At 38.3% G+C, this 13,089-nt stretch overlaps 1 protein-coding gene across 4 annotated transcripts in view; it reads right to left on the bottom strand.

Annotated features, from left to right (window-relative positions):
- Nucleotides 1-13,089, bottom strand: part of SLC25A12 (solute carrier family 25 member 12) — a 98,697-nt gene that overhangs the window by 43,531 nt on the left and 42,077 nt on the right. The window lies entirely within an intron of this gene.

The following is a 13,089-nucleotide window of genomic DNA, read 5'->3' as shown; positions in this document are numbered from 1 at the left end:
ATGGAAGCATACCCCAAAATGTGTGTTTTAGAAAAGCAGAGACATCCTTCCTCTACATATTTACTTTAAAAATGAATGATACACATCTCTGAATGTACAGCAAAACTCTTCATGTCTTTTCAAAAAGCACATTTTCCTGAAAATATATTTACTGTATGTTATTTCTCAGAAAGAAAAGTGAGTCACAGAATGTCAATAAAAAGGGAGGGAGAAAAAAAAAAAAACCTTTGTTTACTTGAAAAGTTTCCATTACCGAAAACAGAGTATTTTTTCAGTGCTTTAAGTTTTTGATTTTAAAATATGTAGTAACTCTCCTGCTTGAAGAAGTTCTTGTCATCCCAGAGCACTTTTTAGATTACAGGTGGCTCTCCCTATCCGAGGGTTTCATGTCCTTAGATTCAACCAACCACAGCTCAAATTCTAATATGAAAGTTATGAATAACAAACTGCATAAACACTGTTCATCTATCACTGTATGTGGCCTTGAGTGATACCCACAAACTGTAAAACAATCCAGAAGATCGCAGAACTTTTCAGCTACTGGGCAGCCAAACTTTGCAGTAGGTGATATCAATTAAAATTTTTAAAAAAAAAGTGCGCTTCCCTGCTGGTCCAGTGATTACCAATCCACCTGCCAAAATCAGGGTATGCAGGTTTGATACCTGATCCAGGAAGATCCCACATGCTGTGGGGGAACTAAGCCCAAGTGCCATAACTACTGAGCCCACGCACCCTAGATACCATGCTCTCCAACAAGAGAAGCCCCTGCTCATTGCAACTAGAGAAAGTCCCTGCACAGCCAAAAATTAATTAATTAATTAAATTTTTAAAGTGCAAGTAATACCCTAGTTTAGTTCAGTCACTCAGTCATGTCTGACTCTTTGCGACCCCATGAACCACAGCATGCCAGTCCATCACCAACTCCCAGAGTTCACTTAGACTCACGTCCATTGAGTCTGTGATGCCATCCAGCCATCTCATCCTCTGTCGTCACCTTTTCCTCCTGCCCCCAATCCCTCCCAGCATCAGAGTCTTTTCCAATGAGTCAACTCTTCGCATGAGATGGCCAAAGTACTGGAGTTTCAGCTTTAGCATCATTCCTTCCAAAGAAATCCCAGGGCTGATCTCCTTCAGAATGGACCAGTTGGATCTCCTTGCAGTCCAAGGGACTCTCCAGAGTCCTCTCCAACACCACAGTTCAAAAGCATCAATTCTTCGGCGCTCAGCTTTCTTCACAGTACAACTCTCACATCCATACATGACTACTGGAAAAACCATAGCCTTGACTAGACGGACCTTAGTCGGCAAAGTAATGTCTCTGCTTTTTAATATGCCATCCAGGTTGGTCATAACTTTCCTTCCAAGGAGTGAGCGTTTTTTAATTTCATGGCTGCAGTCACCATCTGCAGTGATTTTGGAGCCCCAAAAAATAAAGTCTGACACTGTTTCCACTGTTTCCCCATCTATTTCCCAGGAAGCGATGGGACCAGATGCCATGATCTTCGTTTTCTGAATGTTGAGCTTTAAGCCAACTTTTTCACTCTCCTCTTTCATTTTCATTAAGAGGCTTTTTAGTTCCTCTTCACTTTCTGCCATAAGGGTGGTGTCATCTGCATATCTGAGGTCATTGCTATTTCTCCCGGCAATCTTGATTCCAGCTTGTACTTTTTCCAGCCCAGCGTTTCTCATGATGTACTCTGCGTATAAGTTAAATAAGCAGGGTGGCAATATACAGCCTTGACATATTCCTTTTCCTATTTGGAACCAGTCTGTTGTTCCAGGTCCAGTTCTAACTGTTGCTTCCTGACCTGCATATAGGTTTCTCAAGAGGCAGGTCAGGTGGTCTGGTATTCTGATCTCCTAAGGACTATTTAAAAGCCAAATTAGAGCATTTCTTTCCTAGGACATATGACATAATCCAAATAAATCTGTTATCACAACATCATAATACTGCTATTGGATGCATTTTCACACTATTTGCAACTCTGGAAATAATGAAAGTGAGTCGTTCAACTGGGTCCGACTCCGTGACCCCATGGACTGTAGCACTCCAGGTCCTTTGTCCATGGAATTCTCCAGGCAAGAATACTAGAGTGGGTTGCCAGTTCCTTTTCCAGGGTATCTTCCCTATGGATTTCAGTCTGAGCCACCAGGGAAGCCCTTGGAAACAATATTCCTATCTAAATATATAAATACTATTCACCAAAGATATATTAAACATTGTAATTAGCATTATCATTCTTTTATAAAAGCCTACAAATCAATGTTGCTTTACCCTTTTCTGATATTTAAAATAGCTTTTGATAGAAGTTTCACTGTTTTACTAATTATATTTTTCTGTATCTCAACAGTGGTTGAAAGACATTAAAACTGGTTTTACTCATAATTCATAAAACTATACATTTGTTTTATATGTGTATAGAATATACATATAAATATGTCCATAGTTGTATGATATTTGACAATAAAACAAGTTTTTAAGTATTTTCTTAGCAGGTTGACAAGCTAGAGACAAGTTTATCCAATCTACTAAATCTTCAATAATCTTAACTTTTAAAAAATTTAATAATATCATCACACATATTTGGATTTTCTTGCAAAGACCAACAGAAGCAGAGAAACTAAAAATCAACTGGTAAAAATATATGAAAGATAGAGTACAAAATAAACAACCAGCATGATTTAACAAGGATTTCCAGGTGGCCCTAGTGGTAAAAAAATCCACCAGCCAACCCTGAAGACTCAAGAGATGCGGGTTCGACCCCTGGGTCAGGACAATCCCCTGAAGCAGGAAATGGCAACCCTCTACAGCGTTCTTGCCTGGAAAATTCCATGGACAGAGGCGCCTGGCAGGTTACAGTCCATGGGGCCACAGACAGTCGGATACAACTGAGCAACTAAGCACACACACGATTTGACAAAGTAGTTTTCTTTTCCACCCCTTCTACTTTTTAAATTCCAACTTATTAAAGTATATAAGCATCTGAATGCAGAGTTCCAAAGAATAGCAAGGAGAGATAAGAAAGCCTTCTTCAGTGATCAATGCAAAGAAACAGAGGAAAACAACAGAATGGGAAAGACTAGAGATCTCTTCAAGAAAATCAGAGACACCAAGGGAACATTTCATGCAAAGATGGGCTCGATAAAGGACAGAAATGGTATGGACCTAACAGAAGCAGAAGATACTAAGAAGAGGTGGCAAGAATACACAGAAGAACTATACAAAAAAGATCTTCATGACCCAGATAATCACAATGGTGTGATCACTCATCTAGAGCCAGACCTCCTGGAATGTGAAGTCAAGTGGGGCTTAGAAAGCATCATTACGAACAAAGCTAGTGGAAGTGATGGAATTTCAAATCCTGAAAGATGATGCTGTGAAAGTGCTGCACTCAATATGCCAGCAAATTTGGAAAAGTCAGCAGCGGCCCCAGGACTGGAAAAGGTCAGTTTTCATTCCAATCCCAAAGAAAGGCAATGCAAAAGAATGCTCAAACTACCGCACAATTGCACTCATCTCACATGCTAGTAAAATAATGCTCAAAATTCTCCAAGCCAGGCTTCAGCAATACGTGAACCGTGAACTCCCTGATTCAAGCTGGTTTTAGAAAAGGCAGAGGAACCAGAGATCAAATTGTCAACATCCACTGGATCATCGAAAAAACAAGAGAGTTCCAGAAAAACATCTATTTCTGCTTGATTGACTATGCCAAAGCCTTTGACTGTGTGGATCACAAGAAACTGTGGAAAATTCTTCAACAGATGGGCATACCAGACCACCTAACCTGCTTCTTGAGAAATCTGTATGCAGGTCAGGAAGCAACAATTAGAACTGGACATGGAACAACAGACTGGTTCCAAATAGCAAAAGGAGTACGTCAAGGCTGTATATTGTCACCCTGCTTATTTAACTTATACACAGAGTACATCATGAGAAACGCTGGGCTGGAAGAAGCACAAGCTGGAATCAAAACTGCCGGGAAAAATATCAACAACCTCAGATATGCAGATGACACCACCCTTATGGCAGAAAGTGAAGAGGAACTAAAAAGCCTCTTAACGAAAGTGAAAGTGGAGAGTAAAAAGTTGGCTTAAAGCTCAACATTCAGAAACGAAGATTATGGCATCCAGTCCCTTCACTTCATGGGAAATAGATGGGGAAACAGTGGAAACAGTGTCAGACTTTATTTTGGGGGGCTCCAAAATCACTGCAGATGGTGACTGCAGCCATGAAATTAAAAGACGCTTACTCCTTGGAAGGAAAGTTATGACCAACCTGGATAGCATATTAAAAAACAGAGACATTACTTTGCCGACTAAGGTCCGTCTAGTCAAGGCTATGGTTTTTCCAGTAGTCATGTATGGATGTGGGAGTTGGACTGTGAAGAAGGCTGAGCACCGAAGAATTGATGCTTTTGAACTGTGGTGTTGGAGAAGACTCTGGAGAGTCCCTTGGACTGCAAGGAGATCCAACTGGTCCATTCTGAAGGAGATCAGCCCTGGGATTTCTTTGGAAGGAATGATGCTAAAGCTGAAACTCCAGTACTTTGGCCACCTCATGCGAAGAGTTGACTCATTGGAAAAGACTCTGATGCTGGGAGGGATTGGGGGCAGGAGGAGAAGGGGACGACCAAGGATGAGATGGCTGGATGGCATCACAGACTCGATGGACGTGAGTCTAAGTGAACTCAGGGAGTTGGTGATGGACAGGGAGGCCTGGTGTGCTGCGATTCATGGGGTTGCAAAGAGTCAGACACAACTGAGCGACTGAACTGAACTGAAAGTATAACTGACAAAATTGTAGGATATTTAAAAATGTATACAATGTTATGATTTGACATATGTATACACTGCGTGAGGACTCCCACCATTGAGTTAACTAACACAACCATCACTTCACATACTTTTTTTTTTTGATGAGAACACTTAAGTTCTACTCTTGGCAAATTTCAATTATACAATACAGTATTTTCATCACCTTGTTATACATTAGATCTTCAGATTTTATTCCTCTCATAATAAAATTTATGCCCTTTTCCAGCCTCTTCCTATTTCTCCTACCCCCTCCAATCATAGTCATTATTCTACTCTGTTTCTACGTGTACAATGTTTTATTTTTTAAGTGATACCAGGAAGTATTTGTCTTTCTGTGACTGGCTTATGACACTTAGTAGAATGCCCTCCAAGTTCAGCCATGCAGTTGCAAATGACAGGATTTCCTTTCCTGTTGTTGTTGAATAGTATTCCATTGCATAAATGTGGAATGAGATGTGTGTGTGTGTGTGTGTGTGTGTGTGTACACACACACGACACATTTTCTTTAACCATTCTTTTGTCAATGGACACTTGTTTCTATACCTTGGCTACTATGATAATGCTGCAATAAACAAGAATACAGATAGTCTCTTTGAGATGATGACTTTGTTTCCTTTGGATACACACTCAGAACTAGGATTGCTGGATTACAGAGGCTCTTTTAACTCCTTGAGGAATTCCCGTATTGTTTTCCATGGTGGCTGTACCAGTTTACTTTCCCACCAAAAGTGTACACAGGTTCCCTTTCCTCCACATCCTTGACGATATCTGTTGTGTCTGGTCTTTTCACTAACAGACAACGCAGTAAGTGTGAGGTGATACTTCATTGTGGTTATGATTCACATTTTCCTGATTAGCAATGCTGAGCAAGTTTTCATCTATTTGTTGGCAATCTGTATGTCTTCTTTGGAAAAATGTTTTATTCTGGTCCCTTGTCCATTTTGTAATTGCATTTGAGGGTGTTTGCTTTGTTCTGCTACTGAGCTGAATGAGTTCCTTGCATTTTTTGGATATGAATCCTTTATCAGATATAGAGTTTGAAAATATTTTCTCCCATTCCATAGCTTTTCATTCTGTTGTTGGTTTTCTTTGCTGTGTGGCTTTTCAGTTTGATATAGTCCTACATGTTTATTTTTCCTTTTGGTGCCTTTGCTTGTGGTGTCAAATTCAAAAAAATCATTGCCAAGATGGACGTCAAGGAGCTTACTCTCCATGTTTTACCCCAGGGGTTTAAAGTTTCATGTCTTACATTTAAGTTTTCAATCCATTTTGAGCTGGCTTTTGTGTATGGTTTAAGATAGGAGTCCCGTTTCCCCAACACCATTTATTAAAGAGACTGATGCTGAAGCTGAAACTCCAATACTTTGGCCACCTGATGCGAAGAGCTGACTCATTTGCAAAGACCGTGATGCTAAGAAAGATTGAGGGCAGGAGGAGAAGGGGACGACAGAGGATGAGATGGTTGGATGGCATCACCAACACAATGGACATGGGTTTGGGTGGACTCTGGGAGTTGGTGATGAACAAGGAAGCCTGGCGTGCTGCAGTTCATGGGGTTGCAAAGAGTCGGACACGACTGAGTGACTGAACTGAATTGAACCCTTTCTCCATATACACATGGCTTTATTTCTGGGCTCTTTGTTCTGCTCCATTGATCTATAGGTCTGTTTTATGACAATATCATACTGTTTTGAATGCTATACCTTCACAACATAGTTTGAATTCAGGAAATGTCATCCCTGCAGCTTTGTTCTTTCTCAAGATAGATTTGGCAATTTGGATTTTGTTTTTCCGTGTGTGTGGTTCCATACAAATTTGAGGATTTTTTTTTTCCATTTCTGTGAAAAACGCTGCTGGAATTTTGACAGGGATTGCACTGAATCCATAAATTGTTTTGAGTATTATGGATATTTTAACAATTTCTCAATCTATGAACACAAAATCTTTTCATTTATGTCTTCAATTTCTTTCATCAACATCTTATAGTTTACAGATCTTTCACTTAAATTTACTCTGGTTTCCTTCTTTTTCATATTATTATGAAACAATCTTCTTAATTTACCTTTCCAATAGTTTGTTGCTGGTGTACAGAAATGCTACTCAGTTTTGTATACTAATTTTATACCTGTCAATTTTCCTGAAATTATTTTTAGTTCTAACAGTATTTTCAGTTCAGTTCAGTCACTCAGTCGTGTCCAACTCTTTGCGACCCCATGAATCGCAGCACAGTATTTTGTGTAAGCATAAAATCTTTAGGGTAGTCTACATATATCATGTCCTCTGCAAGCAAGGACAACTTTAATTTTTCCTTTCCAACTTGGATGCCTTTTACTTCTTTTCCAATTGCTCTGGTTAGGACTTCCATTCCCTTGTTTTTAATCTAAATTTTTTTAAAATTTATTTTTGGCTACACTGGGTCTTCATTGCCTTGCACGGGCTTTCTCTAGTTGCAGGGAGTGGGGGCTAATCCTCTAGTTGTGTCTCAGGGCTTCTCATTATGGTGCCTTCTCTTGTCATGGAGTATGGCTCTAGGGCATGTCGGTTTCAGTAGTTGTGGGCTTAGCTGCCTGGTGGCATGTGGAATCTTCCTGGACCAAGGATCAAAACCATGTCCCCTGCATTGGTAGGCAGATTCTTTACCACTGGATCACCAGCAAAGTCCTTCGATTACCTTCTGAATAACCGTGATAATAGTGGACATCTTTGACTTGTTCCTGATCTTAGAGGAGATCTTAGAGGAAAAGCTTTCAGCTTTTGAGTGTGACGTTAGCTGTAGACTTGTCATCTACAGCCTTTATTATATTAGTATATTCCATCTACATCTAATTTGAGGTTTTATCATGAAAGGATCTTGAATTTTGTCAAATGCTTTTTCTGCATCCATATTGAAATGACCATGATTTTTAATCCTTCATTTTGTTAATACGGTCTATCATATTTAATGATTAGCATATGTTGAATCATCCGTACATCTCAGGAGTAAGTTCCACTTCATTATGATCCTTTTAGTCTACTATTGAATTCAGTTTGCTAATATTTTGTTGAGAATATGTCCATCTATCTTTATCAGGGATACTGACCTGTTCTTTTCTTTTCTTATAGTGCCCTTGTCTGGCTTTGGTATCAGGATAATACTGATCTCGTACAATGAATTTGGAAGAAGTGCACTCTCTTCTGTTTTTCAGAAGAGTTTGAGAAGGATTGGCATTAATTCTTCTTAAAATGCTTGGCAATATTCATCAGTGAAGCCAAAATCACTGCAGATTGTGACTGCAGCCATGGAATTAAGACGATTGCTCCTTGGAAGAAAAGCTATGACAAACCTAGACAGTATATTAAAAAGCAGAGACAATACTTTGCCAACAAAGGGCCCTATAGTCAAAGCTATGGTTTTTCCAGTAGGCATGTACAAATATGAGAGTTGGGCCATAAGGAAGGCTAAGCACCAAAGAATGAATGATTTCCTCCAGTGGTACTAGAGGAGACTCTTGAGGGTCCTTTGGACAGTGAGGCGATCAAACCAGTCAACCTTAAAGGAAATCAACCCTGAACATTCACTGAAAGGACTGATGCTAAAGCTGAAGCTCCAATATTTTGGTCACCTGATGTGAAGGGCCAACTCACTGGAAAAGACCATGATTCTGGCAAAGACTGAGGGCAGGAGAAGGTGGCAACAGAGGATGAGATGGTTGGATGGCATCATCAACTCAATGGACATGAATTTGAGCAAACTCTGGGAGATGGTGAAGGACAGAGAAGCCTGGTGTGCTGCAGTCCATGGGGTCACAAGGAGTCGAACACAACTGAGCAACTGAACAACAGTGAAGCCATCTGGTCCTGGACTTCTCTCTATTAAGAGGTTTTTATTTACTAATTCAATCTCTTTGCTGGTAACTGGCCTGTTTAGATATTCCATTTCTTCATGAAATAGAAGTAGGTTGTATGTTTCTGGGAATTTATCCATTTCTTCTAGGTCATCTCATTTGTTGGTATATAGCTGAATCAATTTGAGTCTTCTTTTTTCCTTAGTGTAGCTAAATGTCAATTTTACTTTTAAAAAAAACCCATTCTTGGTTTCATTGATCTTTCCTATTGTCTTTCTAGTCTCTATTTCATTTATTTCTGCTTTGATCTTTGTTAATTCCTTCTGACTTTGAGCTTATTCTCTTTCTAGTTCCTTGAAGTACAAAGGTAGACTGAGATTTTTTTTTGTAATGTAGGTGTTTATCATTATAACCTTCCCTCTTAGAACTGCTTTTACTAAGCACCAAAGAATGAATGCTTTGGTATGCTATGTTTCCATTTTCATTTGTCTCAAGATATTTTTTTACTTTCCTTTTGATTCTGTCTATGAACCATTATTTAGGAGCATGTTGTTCAATCCCCAATTTATAAATATTTTTCCTCTCCTCCTTTAGTCCTTCTCCCTAACCCACTTCATATTTTTATCACCTCAGTTCTGACCACATCATCCTTCAAATGAAGCAGGCACTTTAAATCTCTATTTCAGCCTTAAAATATGGTTGAAAGCATTCCCCAAGGAGAGGATATTCCTGAGCTGCATCAGAAGCAGGCACATATCTACTCCATCTTATACAGGCTTTCTTTTCCTCACTCCTGCTTATTTTCCTCCCGATTTATGCCTTTGTTATATCTTTGTCTTCTCCATGCATGCATCTTAACCTCTCAGAAATATCCAGTGGCAACCATGGGCATGATTAAGCCTTATTAATGACAGTACTGAAGGAAATGTGCACCTTCATGTTAAAGACAAAGCAGAATCCTCATTGCAAGACTAATGTCCGAAGAATAGATTTCCTATTTTCTATCAGGTCAACAGTTGAAGGACTCTTGTATCTTTTAAAGATATATATATTTGAAGTATCACATATGCAGCTATAGAATAAATGGAATTGGCTTCCAAATTCTCAAGTACGGAACAACGTGGAAAGTATAAGTAAAAAAATAAATAAATAACTGGTCAATATATAACTGCTGAAGCTGGTTGATGGGTACACGGGTTTGTTTTTTTTTAATATAGACATCTTTCAAAATAAAAAGTTAAAAAATTAAAATTAAGGCCTTCAAAAAGAAGCAACTAAAGGAAAAAAGTTCTGCACATAAGCTCTCCATTTATGTAGTATAATCGAAACATCTGGGTAGAATAGATAACGTGATCACCCTAATGAAAAAAAACAATACTCCAAACTTAGATAAAATATATTCTAAAGAGATAAAAATATTCTAATAAATAAAATAAAATAAATCTGCTTCTAGATTGCAAGGGCAGGAAAAGGAACTGAGGGAAAGGGTAAATAAAGGAAGTTATACTAAAGCTAAAGATCTTGTGTTCTTAGAAATGCATCTCATCTAACTATGAGATAAAAATAGCAGAGCTTCAGAAATACTGTGGCTTTGAATGAGACTGAACTCATACATTTAGCTCTGTCTTTCAAAACTCTATTACTCACCAAAAATCACAGTAAAGAATGAAAAACAAAACAGAAGCTCAAAGACAAAGAGAACAAAAAAAGAAGGCAGCAACTACATTTTTAAGTTTAGAGTGCAAAGAGGCAAACGATAACTGGTTTAGAAGGCCCAAGAAAATTAGAAAAGCAAAAAAAAGCAATCCAATGTACGTAACAGAATCTGCCAAAGACTCATGCATTGGCTGTACCAGTACCCCTAGAGTGATGGCGAAGGTGGCACTGAGAACAGGAAGCTTAGATGGAAGTTCGTTTATAGAGCAGTTAGTTGCCTGCCATACTCCCCCAGAGCCAGGCTTCTGGCCCTCTTCCAACCCTGGCACACAACAAGGTGAGTTTTAACAGAGGGTCTCTGGACTAAGAGAGACAAGGCACAGGTGAAGGGAGGAAAATAAACGAAAGCCCACTTCCACTGGAGGAGGAAAGAAAGGGCAACCCACTCCAGTATTCTTATCTGGAAAAATTCATGAACAGAGGAGTTTGGAAGGCTACAGTCCATAAGGCTGCAAAAAGTCGGACATGACTCCACACTGAATACTGAGACCTGTAACCCTCTTGTCTTACTCAGCAACCAGAATATCAAAAGCCAGGTCTAATACTTCAGACGGGAAGCCAAACGATTATTCTGATTCCCCTGTCCAAAATAAAAGATCTGAACTAGAGGGTCCCCAGTAAGACTACCCACCCAGAGAACTTTACAGTAAGGTACATGAACCCAAAGCTCCCAATAAGCCTCAATTCTAATTTTAATATGAGCAGAAGACGACTTGGAAGAAGAGCTGCTAACATGAAAAACAGAGATCCGAACAAAAAGAAATAAAGTAACTTGAAGGAAAAAGGCAGATTGCAAGAAGAAGAAAATTTAAAAACAAAACACCTGTCTATAATATTTTTGGAGAAGTGAGAGAAAATAGTACATTCATGAAAGAAGAACAGTATAGTTTTTTTAAAAATATTAGGAAACCAAAAAGAACTCCTGAAAATTAGAAATATAATAAAAACAACTTAATAGAAGATTCAGGAGAGAAAAGAGAACTAAAGGATCATACAGTTATTATATTTACTAGTTCAAGACCAGAAAAAAAATAGAAGAATATTTTCAAGAACTGAAGTACACAGCTTTCAAATTAAAAGAGCCCCTGAATGTCCAACAAAATGAATAAAAAACTCACATCAAGGTACATCATCATGAAATTTCAAAACACTGAAAATAAAAAAAAATCTTAAAACCTCTAGAATGGGGGAAAAAAAACTATCAAAAGAGACTAAAAATGAGAATGGTAATTAACTGCTCAGTGGCAACACTGGATGTTATAAGAAAAAAAGAGATTTATTTTCAAATTAGGTGGGAAATAAATTCCTATTAAAATTCTATACCTGGCCAAACTAAATGTAATGATAGAGCAGAGGTTTTCAGATATAAAAAGTCTCACAAAAGAATTATTTTACTTTCCTTAGGAAGCCCTTGCAGTAAGTATTCTACCAAAAAGAGGGGGAAAAAAATCACAGCAAATGAAGAGATGAAATCCAGCAAATGGAAGGTTCAACATAACAGGAGGGCAAATGGACTCCCCAGCATGAAGGTGAAGGGAGATCACAAGCTGATAGCTATGTAATAAGTACAAAGTTGGGTATCAGAAAGTTCCAGAAAAGTGGTGCAGGGGCTGTGGAAAACTGTCTGGTAGTTCCTCAAAAAGTTAAAATTATCATATGATCCAACAATCCCACATCTTAGAAATATACTCAAAAGATTCGAAAACAGGTATTCAAACAAATACACGCACACCAATGTTCACAGCAGCACTATTCGGAACAGCCGAAAGGCGAGAACCCAAGTAAACGCCCATGAACTAATGAACAGACAGACAAAGATACGATATACCCATACAATGGAATATTATTCAGCCACAAAAAGAACGAATTACTAATATCCACTACACATAGGTAATCCTTGAAAACACTATGCTAAGATGAAGCCAGACACAAGAATTCGCATTGTATAATTCCACTTATATGAAATATCCAGAATAAGTAACTCTATTGAGACAGAAAGCAAACTGGCGGCTTCTCGAGCTGAGGAGAGGCAAGGATGGAGTGTGACTGCTTCTTCGGTACAGGGTTTTCTTTTGGGGTAACGAGAAGGTTTTGGAATTAGAGCTGGGGAATGTCCTAAGTGCCACTGAACTGTGCACTTTCACATGGCTAATTTAATGTTAAGCGAATTTTACCTCAAATTTTTTTTAAAAAAAGAAAGCTCCTGGATTGCTCCAAAAGAACAAAACTGATCAGACACTTACTCTGTTTTAAATATATTAAAAGTGAGAGTTTAATAACTGAGGCAGAGTCTGAGAATGAATTAGCATTAACACCCACAAAATGAACCTATGAAAATTAGAGTCTCTAAGAAAAGTAATCATTTTAGTCATGCACAATGTTTATAAAATTGTGGTGATTCAAATATGATCATCTAAGCAGAATCATGACATAATTCTGCGGAGGGTGGGGACCGAAAATGTCTGAGAGGAAAAGGTGAAAGAGCTAGTTGCCAATCTTCAATTGTTCAAATTAAATTTAAAAACTATCTAAGAGGGAAAAATTAAAAATTAAAGTATCAGCAGTTCAAAACATTTAAATAATGTTTATTATTTAAAGCTATGAAAGTAAACACTGAAGGAAAGAAACAATTATAAGAATTTAAATAAGTTGCCTCAGGGAGTGGGAAATGAAAAATGAGGTTAAAATTCCACAGAGAATTGCCATTTTTTGGTAATAAACCTAATAAAAGTAA

Source organism: Ovis canadensis, chromosome 2 (genome assembly GCF_042477335.2).
Source record: "Ovis canadensis isolate MfBH-ARS-UI-01 breed Bighorn chromosome 2, ARS-UI_OviCan_v2, whole genome shotgun sequence".
Classification (NCBI taxonomy): domain Eukaryota; kingdom Metazoa; phylum Chordata; class Mammalia; order Artiodactyla; family Bovidae; genus Ovis; species Ovis canadensis.
The sequence above is the reverse complement of the archived record's forward strand: the minus strand, read 5'-3'. Positions and strand labels throughout refer to the sequence as shown.